We start from the raw sequence: 23476 nt of genomic DNA, 5'->3' as shown, positions 1-23476 counted from the left end.
CTTGCATGTTTCACTATACTAATTCAACACTAATCCTCTGTGGGTCCCCGAGTAGCGTGCTACCCGCCGAAAAAGCGCGTTGACGCCTCCTCAGGGGTAGTAAGCGCTATATAAATGCAATTACAATACAATACAATATGGTAATAATTGAGGGGGCCATGAGGGGGTCCTTCCAATTGTCGTGCTCCAAGGGGCCCATTCATCTCTCCCACAGGGACCTTAACTGGTCTAGAGTATTAGGGGAGTAATTAACTACGGACCGGTAAGTCTGAGACACCTCTCTTCCCTAGGGCTCCCATGAGGATTTTAGCTTCCAGGGGGCTGAATTCTGGTAGTGTTGTACCCCTGGCGGATGAGCAGAGGGATAGCATGTCGGAGCTGCAAGTATTTATAAAACTGATTGGCTTTGAGGAAATATAGACCCTGCAGGTCTTGAAAGGTCCGGATATGCCCTCTCAACCAGATATCTCCTAGTTGTGAGATGCCAATAAGGTCCCACGTTTGGAACAACTCCAGTGCCCCTACGTCCCTGGTCCACATACCCCACCACAGCAGTGTCTGGAGTGTGAGTTAGGTGTCCCATCGAATACAATACAGCGCAGACCGCTAAGACAAGAGGACCGACCGAGTCACAGTTGGAACACTTTGTAGGATTGGTGATCAGTAAAGCATAGCTTGAAGCTTTGAGAACCCTAGACCTACCAGTTCTTGTTGTTATGCCTGATCCGACCATCCCCCCATCGAACCAGTCATTGTTTACCAGGAAACTAGTTGCTATATAACAGAGGAAGAGGTTGGACATTCCCATGTCAATTGTAGCTTTCCGACTGTGGGTGAATGCTAATGTCTGTCTGGAATTGCCCCAAAGGAACGATGTAGGCAGTTTGTCAAGGGAGTGAAACCATTCGCATGGGAGATTGAGCGGGAGGTTTTGCACTACATAAAGGAAGCGCAGGAATATCATAATTTTGTATAGTGCGTTTTCATCATCTGGTTACACTTCTGCAGATCTGTTTTGGCTTTTTTTCTTTTCTTTTTTTTTTATCAGCGGAGTCAGGTTGAGGGACCAGGTCAGTTCGAAGTGTAGTGCAACCCAGATCCCCAGGTATCAAAACGAAGACGCCTAATAGGAATGTTCGAATGCCAGTGTTTGCATTCCCTTGAGGCGTGCAGGGGAACCAGAAACCACTTTTTCAGATTAAACCTCAGTCCCGACGCCTCCCCAAAGAGTTACAAAATCCGTATATAGCGGGGACCTGTGAAAGCGGGATCCGCCATGTACAGGAGGACATCGTCCGCATAAAGGGCAATCCACTTTTCATGAGACGTGCTCCAGTGCCATCCCTGGATTCGGGCATCACAACTAATAAGTTGTGCTACCAGCTCTCTGGCCAGAGCAAAGAGCAAGAGGGATAAGGGGCATCCATGCTATGTTTCCTGGTGGATCAAAAACCCCAGTGAGAGAACTCCGTTGACCAAGACTCGAGCCGACTGGTTTTAGTACTTGCATCAATCTCCTGCAATATGGGCCAAAGCCTGTCCAGACAAGTATTTCATCCATATATTGCCAATCTACAGTGTCAAAAGCCTTTTCAAAATCTATGAGGAGTAAGACCAGATATGGGGGAAGGAGTGGTCTATGCCCAGTGCCACATGTAGGCACCTTAGGCAATGTCGTGTTCCACGCCAGGGCATAAATCCACATTGGTCGGGATGCATTAGAGTGGACAGTAGCTGTTTGAGGCGAGCAGCATGGATCGTGGCATAAATTTTGACTTCCGTGTTGATAAGTGATATTGAATGAGATATGGCCAAATTGATGTCTCGCGAAAATCCTCCTCGATACACTACTTTTTTATATTAGGATCTCCCTGAATGCAGAGTAATATTCATCTGGTTATGCATCTGGACCCGGAGTTTTGCCAACAACCATCGCCGATATGGCCTGGTCTATTTTCTCCTGCAATATGGGCTGCTCCAACATCTGAATCTCGGCCTCCGACAGTCGCAGGACATCTCGCAAGAAATCAGAACTACCCCTTGCTTCTGGGGTCAGGGTCATGGAGTAGAGGTTTTGATAATACTCTGTAAATGTCTGAGCTACAGTCTCCTGCATCCTCTGAATGCCTCCCTCCGCATCCATGAGTTCGGGGATTATCTGACTCGCTAAGGGGCGGGACACTAATCGGTGCAAGAGCTTACCATTTTCATCACCCCATACGTACATGCAGGCCATGGAGGATCTCAAGATTTGCTTTGCCAATTCCAGGGAGATTCCCGTATGAGCTAGAGTTGGCGGGCCCATAGAGCGCTCCAATCGGAGAGTACGTGATTCGAGGTGAGAGCAGTGTTCTTCCCGGGATCAGTAAAATTCGTTGATGTGACCCTTGGCAAAGTCTCGGATTGTGGCCTTGCCAGCTTCCCAGAGCGTGCTTGGTGATCCGACTGTACCTTCATTACGTTGGAAGTATAGCTTAATTTCTTCTCCAAGGGTATTTTTGCACTGTGTTGGAGAAACAAGGAGTTAAGCCACTAAACCACGCAAAGAGCACTGCTGGGGTTCCCCAAGCAAAGAGGTAGAGTTGAGTGATCAGACACCTGCCACCATGAAGCAGTCAAGAGCTGGCATGAACATTAGGTCAATACGCGATATGGTAGGGTTGCTGAGGTATGAGTGTATTGGCGAAGCCAGGTGTTCCACATTATCCAGACATCACAGAGCCCAAGTTGGGAGGCCCAGTCCAATAGCCATCTGACACCAGAACATTGGCTCAGAGAAGGGGCGCCTGTAGCATCGCAGGTCGGGTCCATGACTGCATTAAAATCCCCACCAATCACGGCCAGTCCCTGTGGAAGGGAGGATAGCAGGGCCTTCAGGTCTTGAAATGATCCCTCAAGGAGTGTTGGAGGCATATAGACCGTAATAAGATTTAGGGTATGCCCCCCATTTTTCCTATGAGGGCTAGGAAGGGTCCCAGGGGGTCTGGGATTTCTCGAGTAACTGTCAAAGGGAGAAACCAATGGAGGAGAATGGCCACCTTTCTGTAGCCCCGGGCAAACCCTGCATGATGGACCCGGTTGTATCTCTGCCTGGCTAGAAATTGGCACCAATTGCCTAGTAGATGAGTTGCTTGCAACATGAGAACACCAGGTGCAGAGCGCTGCACAAACTTCAGAACCGCTGCTCAATTCACTCAATCTAGTAGTCCATTACCATTCCATGAAGAAATGTGCAGTGATTCCTAATCTGTGCTATTGGATGACATTGGAGGCAATACTAATTGGCTATGGACTGCTAAATCTGGGTACCCGGGGGTCCGTGTCTATTGAGACTGTGGACAGAGGTTGGCGACTTCGGTTTAGTGTTTGGTTAATGAGTGAGCATTTTTAAAATGTTGTGTTTGCCTTTGTAAAGAAATAGACAAGCTAATTCCCCCAAACAACAACCCCCCGCCCCCAACTCCCACAGCTCTCCATTTTTCTTCCCAGAATGTCAAGCTCTCGGAGGCCATAGGAGAGATGCGGCCGAGCATTCTGGAGCCTCTCTTTATATTGTTGGACTGCGGGAGAGATGGGTGTCCTCAGTCATACGCAACGGTGGATTCAGGAAGCTCCTATGAGTCACCACCCAACTCAGTTTAGATTCTTGCGACAACTGTTGCGGCCTTCTCTTCGTAGAGGATGCATATTATCTCCGCACCAACAGTTCTGGTGATCACAAAAGACTTTATCGGGCATTGCACCCTCTTCGGTACCAGGTGTGCCGTGATTTCGGTGCCTTACTCCTCCCACTGCCGGTCTTGTCCCTCGCTGGGGGCCCAAGCTGGCGCTTTGTTCAGGCTAAAGACCTTTATTCTGTGGCCCATGTCCGGCTCCCCTCTGAGGTGTCAAAAAAATGGCTTTTATTGTTGAAGATTACCCTGAGACGGGCAGAGAACAAGAGCCGGTAGGATGGGTTGAGAGCCTGTAGCTTCTACTAGACCGCCATGTAGGATCTTCTCTGCACCTGCACTTGTTTGGTGTAGTCTGGGAATATCAACACTTTATTCCCTTGGCAGGAGAGTTGGGGAAAAGTACGCGCCTCCTGTAGGATAGCTTTTATGTCCTTAAAGTTGAGGATGCGTGCTATTATTGGTCTGTGTGGGGCTCTGGGAAGAGTTTTGGCGCCAGGGTCCGGTGCGCCCGCTTCAATACGAACCATGGCAAAAGGTGTTCCAGTTCTCTATAAAGACAACAGCCTGAATAAGCCCACAAAGCAAAGATTGTTCCTACGGGAATGATTTTCAGCATCTTCTGCTAAATTCATCCGTGTGGGATGAAAGTCGTGATATCTGGCCCTTAATTGTCGCAATATCATCTGCCAGAGTAGACAAGCAGGATTTGGCCCCTGAGATCCTGGCTGTGGCATTGCAGAAGTCCTGCCGGATGAGCACCACATTCACTCGCACCTCCCCCATCTTGTTTTCCACTGAGTCCTGGGAGGTGCGTATAGCCTGGAGAATAGCAGCGAGATCTCCCTGCAGGAGTGGCGCTTTGGCGTGGGCTACCCCACTGGCACCCACATTGCCTGAAGTGTACTATTCCATTCGAGTTTGGGAGGGGAGGCGGTTTCCTTACGTTGTCTTTACCCATACTTGTAGATCTAGTCCCTTCCCCGGACTCCGATGGTAGGGTGGCAGCCAAGTGGATCAGCAACGACTCCTGCAACAGGGACGCCCGAGATTCGATCACACTCCAGCCCTCTTGCTTTCTGTCTCTGTGGGATCTCTTACCTCCTGATCCGCTAGGGATTCCCTTCAAGGAGTAGGAGCCAGGCACACGCCCCCAGGTCCGTCTCGTTCTCCTCAAGATCTAGTCTGGGTCGACTCTGCCTCTCCGTGTAGTATGGAGTCTCTCCGGGCTTAGGCGCTGATCAGTCTTACTGTTGACCATATTCTTATCTCCCCATAGCGGAATCTGGTGATATGCCGCTCTCTTAATCGGTCTCCTTTTGTGCAAGGAGTCCTGCCATGCATCGATGGAATCCCTGAACCGGGTTCCATTTCTCCCTCTGTGGGCCCGGTCAGTCATTTTTCAGACAACTAGGATCTCTGCCAGGCAGGCCGGGGCCTCTCTCAGTTCCACATCCACTGCTGGGTCTAGCTTACATCAGGGTGGAGGCCGCAACTATATAGTTCTCTGCCCGGATAGATAATATTGGGAGGGGACCACGCCCCACTCACCAAAACTTTACTCCAGTTTTCAGGCTCTCCCTCCAGCTTCTCACCCGACTTTCTTCTTGCGGGCTGGGGATCAGGCCAAGCTGGACTGGGACACCTCCACTCCCCGAAAAGGGTCACCCATCGCTAACAGGGCCACACCAGGGCCGGCGGGCTCAGGCATTCTCTTGTGGTACGATCTTAAATGAGGGGGTGGCCGGGGAGTCAATAGCCTCTGACTCAGTCTTTACAGGTTATGCTGCTCTGTGACTCAGCCGTGCTCAGTCTGTCTACCTGGCTGCTCTACCTCCACCAGTCGCCCTTGGTGCAGCCTCCCCAGAGCACGCCCCTCACTGCATCCTCAGCGGGCCAGACAGCCAAGGACCGCCTCAAAGCTAAGGGACAACCAACACCAGGTCAGCTTACCTTGCGCCGATGCTGCTTCTCCGGTGACTCCACAGATCTGTCAGCCTTGCTCCGGAAAGGTCAATGCGCCCCAGGTCTGTTCCTCTCACAGGGACCTTCCGGTGAGGGGTCTGAGGGCCCCCGAAGAAGGGCTCCCGATCGAGATTCCTTCACACAGCCTTTACGATGGGCTCCCATTTTGTATGGGGACAGCTCAGCGACCCAACTCAAAGAATACATACGGCTCATACAGTCTAGAATTCGGCCACAGGATTGCCACTCGTTAATCACTGGTAGCGATAGGGGTCCTCCATCATTTCTGAATGTCCTGGGCTCCGCGGAGATTCGAGCGGATGACGGAGAGGTCCGGATCACTCTCAGAGTGCGACCGCCATCTTGACGCTCATAGCCATGCCCACAGAACAAGATTTAGAGGCCTGTTTACAGAAATTAAGTACTGGAGGAAGAATACAGTAAATAGGATTTGGGCAAGGGAAGGGACTAACTCAATTAATCAGCCTAAAACAAACAAAGCCAGCAAAGGGAAAGCAAGCAAATGTGAGTTACAAACCACAAAGCCAATGCTAGGCAATGGGCAGAATACATTCCAAGGGAAGCTTTCCGAATGTGCAAGATGTATTTAGCAAACCAGACAGCTGCACTGTCTGGGAGGCTTCGACCTAAAAATAGTCTCCCTAGCATTCCACTGGAGAATAGGGTGAAACAGACAATAGAAGAATGGGGAGATTATCAAAGATGTGGCCGAGAATGTCTCATGCTAGTGGCTGAAAGTTACAGAGCTAAAAAAGGCAACGGCTTAAATAGTTACACCCAAAGGCCATTAAACTTCGTACAAGAAACTAAGAAAAAAGGAGAGAGAGGGAAAAAAAAAAAAAAAGGAGTCCAGGCAATCCTGCTTACTCCTCTCGTGTAGTAATGGCAATGTGAAAGAAGCTGGTCATTCTACAGAAACTCTATTCTGATTGTATTCTATCCCGAGCTGTTAATAGGTGCAGAGAGGTGACGTGCCTTCTGGCTTCTGATGGAAATATGTTTTATGTCTTATTCAAGGATCGCTGTAAATATCTCCTGATTAAACCATGAGCGGTGTATATCCAAGTAAATTAATCATATCACAGCCTAGTGGTTCTCCTTCAAGACATTGCAAGAGACTGGACGGGAATCAGCCGCACCGTACACAGCTATGGCAGAACTGCATGGACCCTTGGAATTGAGGCACCTACAGCTGTTCCTCGTGCAAGTACTGCCTCAGAGTAATACACAATGGACATTACCTCCTAGAAGAAATGGTGTATTTCAGAACCACTGGTCTGTAATTGGATTCATTTACGTGGATGCACGCCACTCATGCTTTAAATCAGGTGATATATACAGTGATCCTTTAATGAGACATAAAATATCTTTCATCTGAAACTAATATTGAATTACAGGTGCTTTTAGAACGCTGGCATGGTTTATTTCTTACCCAGAGGCTTCTCGTGTTCCCAGTGGTTCAGATATCTAGCCCTGATGAAGCCTTTGGAAGGTGAAACGTGTTAGCTGCACTATCATGGAAATATGTATTAAAGAAAAAATTCTGCATCAACATTCAATACTTATCGGTTTATAATAAAAGTGTTCATCTATCCCCTGCAGATATAGTAAACACCCTAGCAGATCATTTTGAACAGATATATGCCCCTCGCACCGCGTTCTCGGTTGAGGAGGCACACGCGTATATAAAGGATATAGCCATGCCACGCCTCACGTTTGAGGAGGCCCTCCTTCTGGAGGCAGATATATCGGTCTACGAACTTCAGACGGCCTTTTGCTCCCTCGCGTCTGGTAAGGCGGTGGGACCTAACGGACTCCCAATTGAATTGTATAAGAGGTCTGCGCAAACACTGGCCCCTTACCTCTTGGGCATGTTCCGGGACAGTCTTCAGGCTGGTGAGTTGCCACGCGATCAGCGGCTTACCACAATCATGGCAATACACAAACCGGGCAAACCCCCAGCGGACTGTAGTTCTTACCGCCCCATATCTTTAATTAATGCGGAACCCAAGATACTAGCAAAGTTATTGGATATGCGGCTGACTCTACACCTTTCATCCCTGACAGGCCCGGACCAGTCCGGATTTATGCCCCAGCATAGCACGGCACTTAATCTGCGACGCTTATACGCAGCGACGGCTCGGAAATCCTACATACAGGAGCCCGCAGTCATCCTCTCTCTGGACGCCAGTATGGCGTTTGACACAGTGGAATGGCCGTACCTGTTCGCGGTGCTGCAGCATTTGGGCATCGGCCCCAAATTTTGTGCCTGGATCCAGCTTCTCTACAATAATCCACTAGTACATGTGGCGGCAAATGGGCACATCTCTAGGGACTTTCCACTTGCTCGGGGAACGCGGCAGGGATGCTCGCTGTCCCCTCTGTTATTTGTGCTAATTTTAGAGCCTCTTGCGGCATGGATCAGGTGGGAGACCTCTATTCGAGGACTCCAGTGGACTGATGTCTGGGAAGACCGGATATCACTATACGCGGACGACGTGTTGTTGTACCTTACTCACCTCACCTAGGAAATCAATCCTTGAATTATTGAATGTCTGTGAGAAGTTTGGTAGAGTGTCTGGACATCGGATTAATTGGGCTAAGTAAATGTAAATGTAAATGTGTGTATACTTGTAAAGCGCACTGCTGCCCCATCTCGGGGCATCCTGGCGCTGTATACCGCTGTGGAACCCATCCTGGCTTTCCCTGTGAGATGCCCCCTCCAGGGCACTCCCAAGGTGAAGCCAGGCATCCCAGCACTGTTGGGGCCGTTGTGGAGATTAAGCAAGCTATTGGCCAGAGGTGCAGTCGGACCCATGATTAGAGTAGGCACCGAGGCGAGAATTATCAAGTCCGCAGACATTGAGCCCAAGACCCTGCCTGACCTCTGCTTCAGGGTCTGCCACTTCTAACCAGTGAGCCACTGGTTAGAAGAGTCTGTTCTGTAAGTACTGACCGGTACCGCCCCCCCCCCCCCGGCTGCTGCCTGTGGACTGTCCAGTGCGGATCACTGCTGAAGCCTTTAAATATTTGGGCATCTAGGTTACACCTGATCCGGATGACTTCTATGCGAGCAATCTGAAGCCTCAACTACACCGTTTTAAGCGTGATGTACGGGTATGGCAGCGCCTCCCCCTCACGATGTTGGGAAAGGCAGCCTTATACAAAATGATGGTGCTCCCGCAATTTTTGTATGTGCTTGAAAACACACCATTTCTGGTTCCACCAGGCTACTTCAACGCCATAGCAGCGGAGGGGTCTGGTCTTTTGTGGGGAGGCAAACCAGCGTGGATTGCCCAGGATAAACTAATGCGCAGCTGGTATGACGGAGGGATAGCGCTTCCAAATGTGGAGCTTTATTACTGAGGGGCACATCTTAAACTCATAAATTTTTGGTTGCACACCCTGCAGACTGAGCCGGCATATCATGCAGACAGGCAAAACTTAGAGGATAGGGGACTGATGGGAAATCTATACAGTCGCCGCAGACCAACTGATTTGCTTGGCCCAACGGAGCATACAATACGTATTTGGTACCAAGCGCAGGCCCGCCTTAAGTGTGTGGGAACTATTACGCAAATGACACCGTTATGGGACTCACAACGATTGGGCTGCCTTGGCAAAGGCAAAGGGTTCCAAAACTGGGATAATATAGGTATCTCTACGGTGGGTGATCTTTGGAAGAAGGGGGAGGCGGTCGAGTTTACACAGCTGAAAACACAGTATGGTATGGCACAGACTGAACACTTTAGATACTTGCATGTCAGGCATGCGCTCCGGGCAGTCATACCTCCAGGTACCTCCTTGCAGGAGTCCACCCCACTGGAGGATAGACTTCTGACAGAACACATGATAAGTAGGGCGACGTCCTTGACATACCACAAACTAATTAACAATTTGCCAGACCCAACGTCCAAATTAAAACAGACCTGGTCTCGAGATGTGGGTGACCTCGATGAATCTGAATGGCAAGAAGCTCCGTCATCCCCCCCGTGAGCGGCGATACCGTCCAGGCTTCGATTGGTCCAACTTAAGGTACTCCATCGCACGTATTACACCAGATCAACGCTTTTTGTGGTGGGGGCGGCCCCAAATAAGTATTGTTTATGCAAATGCGGGGAGAAGGGCACATTTTACCACACTATTTGGGACTGTACATACATTGCGGCATACTGGATTAAAATAATGCGCACAATCTCACAAGCAATAGACATCTCGGTTCTGCCGGAGCCGCGACGCTGCCTGCTGAATGTGTGGGAGCCAAATGACTTAACTCATCAACAACAAGACTTGGTTATGTTGGGTATGGTGCTGGCGAAACGCAATATTGCTATGTTATGGGGGGCTGAGGCTCTGCCAACACTCCAGAAGTGGTGTAAAGACATGGATGAGGCAATGGTAGTGGAGAGAGCAGTCTTTGTTCATTGTGGGTGCCCTCAGAAGTGGGAAAAGGTGTGGGGGGCCTGGAACAGGTTTAGAGGAAATATCTGTGAACCACCGGACATTACAGCGGAAGATGTCTCTATATAGTAGGAATGTACTGATGAGGGAGGGGCGATTATGGGATATCGTGGATATAATCGTTTTAACAACGTTACACATTGTCACTGTGAGGTGTTACTCTGCAACTTTTGATATAATCATGGCCAATAATGATTCTAATTGTCTGTATGCTTGCCCTGCTTTGCAACTTAATAATAAAAATTTTAAAAAGTGTTCATCTATAATTATTTCTGTTGCCTCTCGCTGTTAGTACGCAAATATGTTTTATGTATGGTCAATGTGCAGCTGACCACTGGGATGGCCAAAGGTTTCTCTGAACGTTCTTTTGTCTATTGTAGTGACTGTTCAACGTTTGCAGCTTTGAATCCCCTGGCTGCATCCCCTATTTTTGTTTAGTAAACCCACAACTATGAAAGTTCCATAATGGAACAATACTTGTCCAATTAACTACAAGGAAAGACATATATATCATAATGCGATCATTTGCACAACTAGTAATACAACTTGGCATTACAAGTGCATGCTCCCACTGCCAAATATTTCCAGGTGGTTAAGAAATATTGTAAGTAAATCACTTATGGGCAGATGTTTCATGCACTTCTATCCTAATCATTAGTGTGTTGTCCATCGGGTTGGGTATGTTTCCTGCTTGAATTGCTGTGCCCTGTTTGACCATGTTATGTAGCTTATGAGCATGTTTGCATCCATCAAACAGAACCACGTACCGCAAGAATTATCTTGCTGCATACTACACAGAATGGGTTTGAAATGCAGTAAGGAGACAAGAGGTTCGTGATGAACTGGCGTGCAAAAGCCATGCATCCTTCATACACACTTGAGCAAATCAAGTAATTATTCAAATCAGTGACAGCACTCTTGCAGATTGCAGGCAATTACTCATTAATAATTAATGCGCATAATCGACGGCAATACTGTCACGGAATGAGAGTGCTTCACTTTTGAACCAGGCTCTGGACAGTGCATGCAATAAACAGTCACTATTTTATAGGCATTTAAATTGGTGACGTACACTTAACATGACTTGTAACATAGCCATATCACCTCTGGCCTACACTCTTCAGAAGGAAACCGAGTAAAATATTAGGCTGATACCAGTTGATGTGTGGAATCCATCTATCCACCATCAAAAGCAGACTAGGAACAATCCTCCCTTTTCAAGGTTATTTTCCCTTCTTGAATCCTTAGGCATCCCAACCCAGAATTCCACACACTGCTATTTAACATGAGAACTGTCAAGTTGTGAACAGCAGGAGACACCAGGCCCATCAATCGGTTCAAATGTAAAGTGATGTGTAAATGTAAAAAATGTAAATGTGGGTGCCACCACAGTGACAGATCTCGGAGGGGTGTGCACTCATAGACCATGGTATCTGCATTAACTAAAGCCTCTCTTCCTCCTCCAAAACTTACTGGGTGGATTCATTAATAACCCCGAGGAAAGAATGTCATACAGAAGCCTACTGACAGGGATCTCTCAAATAAAGCCTTTGAAGAGAGAATACCTGCTAATGGGGCTTCTCCCCAAGGCCTGGTTCACTCTTGTGATACTACTATGTTGATGGAGTGTCTGAGAACGACAAGCTGCAGGGAAGCAGCGGAGAACGCACACCAATCCAGCTGAGAGATGGTGGTTATTCTTTTTTACTAATCATTTGCTCCCCTCCCAGTTTGCTATGTACCAGTTATTATCATTCTTTATTGACCCCTTTCGACTGTAACCTTTTTGTTTCGTATGCCTATTTGATATGTGTTTGGATTGGTACTCCTTTTGATGCCTGTACTGCAATTGTTACCTTCCTTTCCCTCCAATTGTAAAGCGTTCCGATATCCTTCGGGATCATGTTCACAATATATAAAACGTTATAAATAAATAACCATTGTTCTACATTCAGATCCATTTACTGAGTTTTGTAAGGCATCAGCATGCTCTAGGGTCCAAGTGCCAGAAGATGAAGGACACAAGCGGATTAAAGAATTCAAAAATTAGCCAGGCTTAAGGGTGTTGCAGATATCAAATCTGCCATAAAGGAGTAATGTGACTACATAGAAACCCCCGACCTCGGAGATAATCTTAGCAGGTGAATTTAACTGTGTTTTGGACGGCCAAATAGAGCCCCTGCTGTAGAGTCGACGGCGTTTCGATCCTCAGTGGGATGGAAAGGACTTCCGCGTTTGTCGCTACAAACACGGAAGTCCTTTCCAGCCCAACTTGCTGCTGTGATTACACCAGATTCATTCCTTGCAGCGACCACGATTTATCCAGGTCCTGCCCACTCTTCTTTATCGATTTACCCGATCGCCTTGGCCTTCTGAGACGTCCGACTCCGGCGCTCTGACCTGCTTGTTTACAAATCTGCCCCAGAAGACGCCTGCCCGCTTCTGCTTTTCCAGACCTACTTTGATGATCCACTACCCTTTTTGCAAGAATTACAATGGTTTTTAGTGGCCCCAAAGGGGTCCTGGGGAGGATACTTTAGAATATGAAGTTAATTCATGAAATTAATTCAGGGAGAAGGTCTTGGCAAGGTACCATATAGGTAAATTTTATTACAATATTATGCAAAAAATAATAACGATAATTACTTCCTTTTACAGGTGCTCACATATGTGACAAAAAGTGCTCAAAGTGACTTTAGTGAACAAATATATTAAAAAACAGTTATATACACTTATATACAAAGATGTCACCACAAGGTTATTCCCACAAAAAATATATACAATGAAAATAGGGAAGTTTTCCTTGAGTTTGTCGACGGCGTTTCGATCTAGAGTATTTTAGATCATCATCAGGACATGAGCTTCCCTGAAATTATTAATAAAATTAATTTTAGTCCTATGGTATTGCACAAGAGTTAAACAACAGATTAATTAATACTCCCAAAGCTCTGTGGTTTAAACAATTTTTAGGCATTATTTAACTTGGGTGAGCAGCCCTGAGCTACACAAAATCGTGTTTCAAAGAGTTTTTAATACAGTGAAAAACAAGGTTATTTACACGTTTTTTTAAAAAAAGGAGGAAATTGGAATTAATTTCTCCACCGCTTTTGAATTACTGTTGAGAAACTTCCTTAAGTGAGTTCATTAGCATGCAAAAGCGCGTAAACTAGTTTACACTTGATTTTTCAAGTTGTATTACTGCAAATTGATTTTGTACAACTTATAAACTCTTTCCTCCTTTTTTTAAAAAAAACGTGTAAATAACCTTGTTTTTCACTGTATTAAAAACTCTTTGAAACACGATTTTGTGTAGCTCAGGGCTGCTCACCCAAGTTAAATAATGGCTAAAAATTGTTTAAACCACAGAGCTTTGGGAGTATTAATTAATCTGTTGTTTAACTCTTGTGCAATACCATAGGACTAAAATTAATTTTATTAATAATTTCAGGGAAGCTCACGTCCTGATGATGATCTAAAATACTCTAGATCGAAACGCCGTCGACAAACTCAAGGAAAACTTCCCTATTTTCATTGTATATATTTTTTGTGGGAATAACCTTGTGGTGACATCTTTGTATATAAGTGTATATAACTGTTTTTTAATATATTTGTTCACTAAAGTCACTTTGAGCACTTTTTGTCACATATGTGAGCACCTGTAAAAGGAAGTAATTATCGTTATTATTTTTTGCATAATATTGTAATAAAATTTACCTATATGGTACCTTGCCAAGACCTTCTCCCTGAATTAATTTCATGAATTAACTTCATAATCTAAAGTATCCTCCCCAGGACCCCTTTGGGGCCACTAAAAACCATTGTAATTCTTGCAAATACGTTCACCCCAGGTTTTACTAATGGGGTACCCTTGTTTTCTTTAATTGATCCACTACCCTGCCACGCCTCGGCTCCCTACCTCCAGCACAACACTTACAGACAACCTTGTCCTGATGACGATCCCAAACCACTGAGGATTGAAACGCCGTCGACTCTACAGCGCAATAATAGGCGCATTCTCTACTATGGCTGCTTTTAAATCGTGATTTGAATTTATAAGTCACTTGATTCGTTTTTTCCACTCAGCCACTCACTGTATGATACTTTCACCTATGTTCACATTGCGCCGCTCACGCTGTCCACCTTATCACTTGCGTCGCCACTGTTCACTTGTACATATTTGAGCACCAAGTGCATATCTGGTTGTCATATGACTTGTCTAAATCAGTGCTGCTATAACTGTAGAAATATGACCGTGCATAAGAATTTTTCTCAAATACAAGATGAATAACAACACAAGACCAATTGAATAACAGTCTCCTTTATTTTCGCTCTTGTAATGCTTTTAGCATACATACGTAATTGCATACCAAATATTACCTGTTGGGATATTGTACTTTGTTTTACCTTATATTACGAAATCTGGCATTCACATCTGACAGGATTGACCCCATCCCAATATTTAATGAGCGTACGCTGGTTACCTGTGAGAAATATGTAAGGCACACAGGATCGCTGTTCAGCTTTTCAACTTTCAGACAGCTTCTCACACGTTGGTGCACTTCCTCTCCACACTAAGTAAGCTCATTGTAAGTCCCTTTTGTCGAAATTCGAGTTTGAAAGCGGAAATACCTTGCTTTTGGACATTTTAATTGGCGTATGCTCACTGAAACGTTTCAGGATCTTTAGAGATTCATCACCCTTTCAGAAGGATCCCTGTCAATCTCCATCTTCAGTCGTCCTTTCTGAACCCCCACAGCGGTTCTACTGCCTGCTAGTTGGTAGTAAGTGCAATTAATTACACTACAAGACAGTGAGCCAGATCCATCAGTCGCCCGTGGACTTTGCAAGCTCGGTTAGATATAGCATCGGAAGGGAAGACCCTAGACTAGGAACTACAGAGCACATCCATGTAATAGCAGGTGCAAACAGGCAAACGTTTAAGAGAACATGAAACAATTTAAGATGGAATTAAGGTGCCCACAGGAAAAGCACAAAATATTCAAAACACAAAAAGGGAAGGAAAGACTTGTCAAAACACCCCAACTACATGCAAGTTCATGCTTTGCACCATTAAAGGCTGCATGTAGAATACAAAAGCCTACTCTCAGCTTGATTTTATATACAGTTAGTATAGTGTTAACCACATGGATTCAAGCAAGCTTGGCTGATGAGCGGCGATACCCCGAAACCGGTCCCAGAGGCTTGTTTAACTGTCCAGAGAAGAATAGGCCTAGCCGTTCAGGCTGGATTGTTCCCATGGGGAACAAAGTCAAGACTAATTTGCATATGGCCGACTCCAAACTGGAATGGCATGGGGAGCAGAAAAACGATTGATTTAAGCCATATCTGATGGGGGGGGTGAACGCTTGACAATGTTCAGCATGCCGTCCATCATCTTTTTGTGTTGCTGTAGTTGCTCTAAGTGGGTTGGGTATGCCCAGACGAGGGTCTCATACTCGCTATTCCACTGGATTCAAGCTAGCCTGGATGATGAGATGAGATGCCCAGAAACCGGTCCCAGAATGATTGTTTTCCAGTTCTGGGAGTACCTGGCCTGCCAGTTCGGGCTGGACTGTTCCCATGGGGAGAAGGGGCAAGATGGATTTGAATATGGCTGGGTCCAAACTGTAATGGCATGGTGAGCAAAAAAACGATGGATTTAACTCAAATCCGTGACTGGGGGTGGATGTTCACCATTTCATCCATCATCCGTGTATGTTGCTATAGTATAGTACTTATTTTTATCAAACTCAAAAGCTTAAAGGACGGAGTTAGTCAGAGCAGGGTATAAACTCAAAAGCTGCAAACCAATCTCAACACGTGCTTAACTCACTGAGGTACCTTATTGTCTACCTCAATGCAGTAGTAAGCCCTCATGAACCCTGAACTGTTGCTATGGTAACATTCTGAATCACTGCCAAGATGAATAAAAAAACATTTTGTACACGAGTAAGTGGGCGAGATTATAATGGAGGGCCATCCTATTGTGATTTCCGAAAGGCACAATCTGGGTGTCAAGGATGAAACTTGTAGCTTTATCTTGTCAGGATAGCATTTTATCACATCACCAAAGCTGCCCTTGAAAAATACTTAGAATTGAAGGAGAAGTAAGCTCATCCCAGCTGTACAGTGGCGTTATCTGACGTCATTTCGGTGCATCATGCCAATCAGAGAGGACAAAGGCCGCATTCCAAGAGCACAAGATCACCAAAGACATGGGGCAGAAATATTGTAGGGTCAAAGAGAGGTACACTAGAGCCCCAACTGGCACCTCACATCGCAGCTGCTGCTGAACATTCTCTGTAAGCAAACTATAACATTAAGTGTGAGGCAAGAGAAGAAAGGCAATAAGCAGCAGGGGTGGCAAGGCAGCACAAGGGCAAAACTGTACATATTCCTGCAAGCAATTTAGCCCGAGGAAATAAACAGAGGCACGGGCAAAGAGAAGCATACATCTGAACAAAACATGGACGAATGTTGCAGCAATTCAAATTTCACCGTTTTCAAAGGAGGACACGCCTGTACGTGGGCAAAAAAACCTGTACAGCCCTCATAAAAGGGGGGCTCATTGTAAATGGCAACTCATTTTAGGATCTTAATATGTCGGTTACAAAAAGCATACAAAGCAGTGTTTGGGGACTAGAAAGTCACTGGGGGCTTAAGATGGCACTTGCGAAATAACAGATGAACGAGAGAGTGGAGCAGGAGAGGGTGACGGGGAGAGGTTGAAAGAAAGAAGCATTAACAAATACAGATTCTAAAAATAAAAAAAGCAAAAGACAAAAAAATATAAGAAGGAAAGGGAGTGGGTGAAGGAGAGGGATTTAGAGGGAGAGCAAAGGCAATAAGGGTCACGGGGGAAGGGGGAATGCAAGCCGCAGATAGTGCGTCTCACTTGAGCTTAAACTCAATTCGTCTCCCTCCGATTCTGCACAGCCCATGTCTAGTCCTTTGCCTCAAGTGTTGCACCCAAGTCATTACCCTCGTGTTTCTTGTGCTCGAAACCTTTTAAGAACCTGGTCCGCACTGAAACGGAGATTTTAAATTTTAATTACTGATGCAGTCTTTGAACTCCTCCTAATGTATGAGCAGCACGCTCAACGTATTCCGCATCTAAGATTCTATTGTGGATCTCCAAAGATCAATTATTTATGACCAGTGTGGGGGAGGTCTCCATGGGCTGCAACAAAACAGCGTCATTCCCTCTCACATACTTTATAGATCTCGGGCTAGCATAGATTAAATGTTCCTGACTGATCTGTACATGTTACACACTTTGTGCAAATTCACACGCATCACAAAAATGACAATCGGAGCGACTGGTCACTTTTACAAATTAAGTTTGAGAAACGAACACAATGCCAAACTCATTATGAAGTAAGCAAACATCTTCGCGAATCCCCAACCCCAAATGGTAAATAAGAACCTTTTTTTTAATGCATGGATAGGATTACAGCAGTCAGACTTCAGAATTGCAAATATACAGGTCAACCCACCTCATCGCATTATGTAACATTATCAACATTGTGCAGCACACTTCTGCTATCCCCATTCCATCGTGGGAGTCTGAGCACCTTGAAGGGACTGGCACAGAGTGGAATTAAGGTGACCGTCAAGTCACCTGGCTTAGTGTCCATCATGTGTGGTTAATGCTGCTTCTTCATCTACCTCCTCCATTCAACTTAACCCCAGGACCAGGGTCTATGCTTACACTGATAGCAGCTTCACTGATTTAATGAGGGGTTCACTACAGTATCACAGAAGCAGCCATGGAATTGGAAGAAGAGAGTTAGATGTGTCTGAGTCTTCTAAAGGGGCATCAGCAGAACATCTCAACCCCAAACAGACGTACTGTGGTTTTTGTTATCAGCATTAGGTGTAACAGCGATGACTAAAATAATGATTTCAGCCTATCAGCGATCCAGAAAATGAGACTAATGGCACATGGAAATGGAAAACAATGCCAATAAATACATTAGAAAAGCCAACCAAAGAAAATCATACTGATCTTTGGCGTGATCAGCATTAAACTCTAAAGCAATATGGAGTCTCATACTTCTTCAGAACCATCCAGTCCAAATCTATTTTCAATACAAATAAAGTCTATGATCTGCCATGTTTTAGAAACACTGGTCTCATTATTCTGGACAAGTAACTAAACCCTAAACAACCCCAATTCCCTTGCCTGAGCCAATACCTTTCCAACCAGTCAGTAAAATGTCAATGCAAAACTAAAAAAGCTTTGTCAAAGCCACCAGGCTGCTTTAAATGGCCAAGTTAATGGCTTTGCCAATGCTGGTTTACACCAAGAAGGCAGTCATGATATTTGGCCAAGCCACAACACATGCATGCATCATAAAGCGGAGGGTGTTTTTTAAGAAAAAATGAATTACTGTTACATGAAGTACTCACATTTAGGAGCAGTTAATATATATATTTAAGTGCATGAATGATCATTTTAAGAAAGGACACAGCAGGAATGGGTGGGAGATCAAATAGTAAACACTGCCAAGCTGTAAGAATAAGGGATGGGTGTGTGCAGAGTAAGAGATAGGTGAAAGGGGGTTATTAAAAAATATAAAACAAAAAGCAGAGCAGCATGGAGACGGGAAGCAAAGTAAGAAGGAATCTGAAAACGAGTAGCACACATGGGAGAAGAAGAGAAAACATGTAATCCCATGAAGTGGTAAAAGTAAAATTTTTAAAAAATCCCTTCAACTAAGCAGCGGAAGGACTGATCAGGCGTTCTGTCACACACATGGAGACCACATCCAAGAACACTTCGCACTAAATGCCAGTACAGCGACATCCAGAATGATTGAATGGGACACGTTTAAAGTCAAAGACAGGGACACTGCATCCAGCAAATAGTGGGTGTACAAAAAACACTAGAGAGATCACTACAAAATATGGAAAAAATATTGTAGACCTAACAAAAAACACAGACAAAGGGGAAGCCACTCCAGAGCAAGTGGCGGTGGCCAAGACCTCTCATGCGGAGGACATGAGGGACCTCCGCAAATATAACTTTAGGGTTTACGCTGCCAAAGCGCATTGAGAGGATAATAAAGCAGGGACATTCCTAGCCTGGCTCGCTAAACAAGACACGGACATGAAACCAATCACGGAGTTGATAGATAAGACCGCCACCCCTAAACATTCACAAGTAAATATATTACAAATGTTTCACAACTATTACAGGGAATCTATTGGCCCAGACGTAGATAACACGTCACATGCCGACTTAGTTCCTCCACCCACCACCTATACCCCGCATCCCACTCGCAGACAGAAAGGCTTTGGAGTCAAAGATAAAGCCCCTGGATGTAACCCACGCAATTAGAGCACTGGCGGGTAATAAAGCGCCAGGAATGGATGGCTTTCCGCTCGAGTACTATAGCACATTCTCAGCCCAGTTGATCCCCTGGATTGTGTCCATGTGTGAAGATGCGCTGAATAGAGGTGAGCCCCTAGGCTCGCGCAGGGAATCTACCCTGGTGACATTCCTAAAGCCACATAAAGACCCCACGCTGCAAGCCTCATACAGACCGATAACATTGTTAAATGCAGACTGTAAAATACTAGGTAAAATATTAGCAGATCGGTATATCCAAATTCTCCCACCGTTGATCCATCCAAACCAATCTGGATTTCTCCAAGGACGTAACGTCTCACAGAATATACGCAGGTTGTTCGATATACAGGAGAGAGCAAAAGAACAGTTCCCACGAGCGGCGTGCCTGATTATGGACCTCGAAAAGGCCTTTGATACATTGCTATGGCTGTATTTTTTCGCCGTCCTCCGTTAAATACGCGTCAGACCGACCCTACTGGCGTATACACAACTCCTCTATAAAGGCCCCACCTCCAGAGTGAGAATAGGGAAATACATCTCTGCTCCATTTTCGGTGGAACGAGGGGCCCGGCAGGGGTGCCCCCCTCATCTGGAGTGCTGCAGCACCCCGATATCTGGGGGTAAGACTATATCACTCTCCCAAAGACCTCTATGAAGGGAAATCACCACAAGACATTAGCAGGGTTACGTGCGGCAGTAAACTTCTGGAAAACACTGCCCTTGGACCCCATCGGGCGAATAGCTACGGTGATTATGGTTCCTAGACTACTTTATTACTTCACCAATCTCCCTGTAATACCACCACGCTCTTTCTTTAGAGAGCTAGACACGTTACTCAGAGCATTAAGATGGGGGGGGTGGTAGACACAGGATAGCCCTAAACACACTGTATTTACCCACAACACAAGGGGGGCTGGGAGCTCCATCCTTCGAAGCATACTTCCTGCCGGCTCAACTTCAGTGGTTATCTTATTAGGCGGCAGAACGTCACATAAGGGAAACAATCTCCGACGACGGGCGTGTACCTCTTCCTTCCATCCGGAGAATGCTAATGCCGGGTACCAAGCCTATACGCACATTCCCCCTGCAGGTATCTATAGCCCACGCGTGCATGTTGCAAATTCATCACAAGTCAAAGGGAAGGCTCCTATACTCCCCACTATTAGGATTTACCCGACGGGATAAATATTATACCTCTAAAGCCCTCCAGGTATGGACCGCTCATGCAGTGACTGAGATCGAGTCCCTGTTTGATGACGGGCAGCCAAGGACATATGCTCAAATGATTGAATGCTACGATCTCCAACCAAGACAGTTCCTGATGCATAGACAACTCTTAGATAGCAGCCTTCACTGCTGGGATCTTAATGAAGGGGAATCCAGACGCACCCGGTACCACATACAATTCTGCGTAAGGGTACGGGGAGACACTTAGTTACCAGGCATTACAAAGCCATCTCGGAACGGATTGTTACTCTCTTGAACGCCCTACGACAGAAACGGGAAGACAAGGTAGGACAGGTGTTCCATGACAAGGAATGGGAAAAGGAACTCAGGTATCCGAAAAAGGTCTCCAGGAACGCGCGCTTCAAAAATATTCAATTCAATATCTTACACCGCGCATACCTCAAACCACACCTGCTCCACCGTTTTTATCCTGATACGCATTTCGCGTGCCCTCGCTGCCAGACACCTGAAGCAAACTTTAAACATATGTTTTGGGACGGTCCCACTATCCAACAGTTTTGGGACAGGGTGCACCAGACACTCCGAGCGACGGTCAATCTTCTGGCCATATCTGAATGAGAAATGAGTGCAGGGGATTGCTGTTGTCATTTTGCTCTATTCATTCAGTAGAGTAATAGTTTGTAGATTTTGAAATATAAAAATTTAATTGTTTTGTGTTTGTTGCGCAAATTGAAATGTTTGATCAAGTCAATTTCCAAATTTTGATAAATGTGTTTCCATAATATTTAAAAAATATAAAGTTTAATTTTTTTTTAATAAAACATGAAATAATAACTATCGAAGTTGGTGTGTGGAGAGAAGTACTTGAGCATTCCCCAGGTTTAGAGCTTCAACAAGCCAGTGGTAAAGTAATAGAGGTCGGTGGGAGTTTGCTTATTGCAACTATATACATTTGATGTATAAAGTTGTAACATGAAATGCTACATCCCAATAAACAAATTTAAACAAAAAAAAACTAAGCAGCGGAAGGATGCAAGTTATTTAATCATAACAATGAAATACCAAAATTCTTCTGGGAATGTAGAACACAAGAATAGGGTAGAAGTCAAGAGCAATGAAGTGAGACAACAAGACCAACCAATCAGGAGTAGGGGCTGACCCAATGTACATTGAAAACAGTGGGTTAAGCCCAAAAAAACGCATAAAACAGTCTCCAACTAACACTAAATGAGAAAAATATGAAGAAGAAAATTTCTTTTTTTGAATGACCAGTTTGCACCCGCACCAAACAGGCAAAAGGATAGAGACAAAAAAAAGTAGGACACCAAATTGCAAGGCAAAACATCCGCAAGGCACACCAAAGTAAATAGGGATAAAAGCAAGGATTTGAAATTTTAAAAAGTAGGAACAAATGAAGTGCTTACATTGTGGAGCAGAGGTGGGGGGGAGGGGGGGCACCCAATAATTAATAAGAGGGGGAAATGCACCATAACCTACTTAGAAAACAAAACTAAAAAGGTTATTAATTCGGTCTTAATACACAATAATAAAAAACTTAAAGGCCCAAATGAATTACCCAGACAATGTCCTAAGATTAGTCATGACGCAATTATAAGGTCTAATATAATGACATGAAACCCGCAAAGAGCCATATAATGCAAATAAATAAGTATGTGGGATATGAAACGCAGACTAATGTATACCTATCTGAAAGTCAGTGTTGAATTATGAATCCACAGAGGATCAAGAACATGAAATATAAAGCTTTTAAAAAAAGTCTCCTGAGCCTACCAAGATTTAGTAACGTTCAATTCTTTTCACATGTCACAAGCGGAGACCACGTCTCTACTTGTGCAATGGCACAGCTGCTGAGCATCACTACCCAGAACATATTTACTCACACAACCCTCCAACCTCAATTTAAGTAGATTAAAACAGAGCTTAGATAAAAACTGGTAAAAAGACAGTGAAATATGGACGGGCCACTTCCTAGTAAGCAGGAGTATACGGTTAATGAAGCCCATTTCAGTATAGTTGCAGTCAAAAGCTACAGTTAGGTTTTTTTTGTACTCCTCCAGATTCTTCAAAGTCTAACAATACAGATTAAATAATTAAATAAGTACTGCCTCAGCCACGGAACGCCTATTAGCTGTAGTAGATCATTGTCTATACTGTGCTAAGCATATACCAGCACACTGAGCAGATAAGCATAGAAATAAACCACTAGGTATGGCTAGCATTTCTCAGTCACAAAATAAATATTTCTAAAAAGCTTGCTCCCCGCAAAAACTGCAAAAGGTCAGTTTTTCTTATACTTTGTATTTATGCAATACATTATTATAGGTGATGATTCAGTGAACGTAAAGAATTAAAATAGTCCTTCATACATTGCAATTCAAGTCCTCCATAGAATGTGGAATGACACAAAGAGCCAATTAAAGGAGAGGAAAAAGAAATACTTATCTAGGTTAAGCCAAGGTACATCGTAGGTGTATGTTAAAGGATCTATAACAGGAAATCAACAAACAGCTGCTCTCAAGCCAAAACCTAATTAGTAAGCAAATCTTAAGGTGCATTATGCATACGTCCAAGTATTGATAAAGAATCAATGCTTCAACGAATCAAACACAGACTTGTTGCTGATGCTTTATTTGGAGGGTAGTTTAAACAGTCTGTTACCAAACACATCACAGACTCAAACACCTGTAGCATTAGCATAGCCACCAAATCTATAATTAGAAATGAATTAGAGCAGAACATTGAAACCTCCTAAGCCTTTGAAACGGAGTGAATTCAGTACACAAGTGTTGGTATA

At 44.9% G+C, this 23476-nt stretch overlaps 1 protein-coding gene across 21 annotated transcripts in view; it reads right to left on the bottom strand.

Moving 5' to 3' along the window:
* ABI1 (abl interactor 1) overlaps positions 1-23476 on the bottom strand; it is a 295046-nt gene that overhangs the window by 213415 nt on the left and 58155 nt on the right. The window lies entirely within an intron of this gene.

This window comes from Lissotriton helveticus, chromosome 10, assembly GCF_964261635.1.
Source record: "Lissotriton helveticus chromosome 10, aLisHel1.1, whole genome shotgun sequence".
Classification (NCBI taxonomy): Eukaryota; Metazoa; Chordata; class Amphibia; order Caudata; family Salamandridae; genus Lissotriton; species Lissotriton helveticus.
Note: the sequence above shows the minus strand (reverse complement) of the source record. Positions and strands in the feature narration are given on the sequence as shown.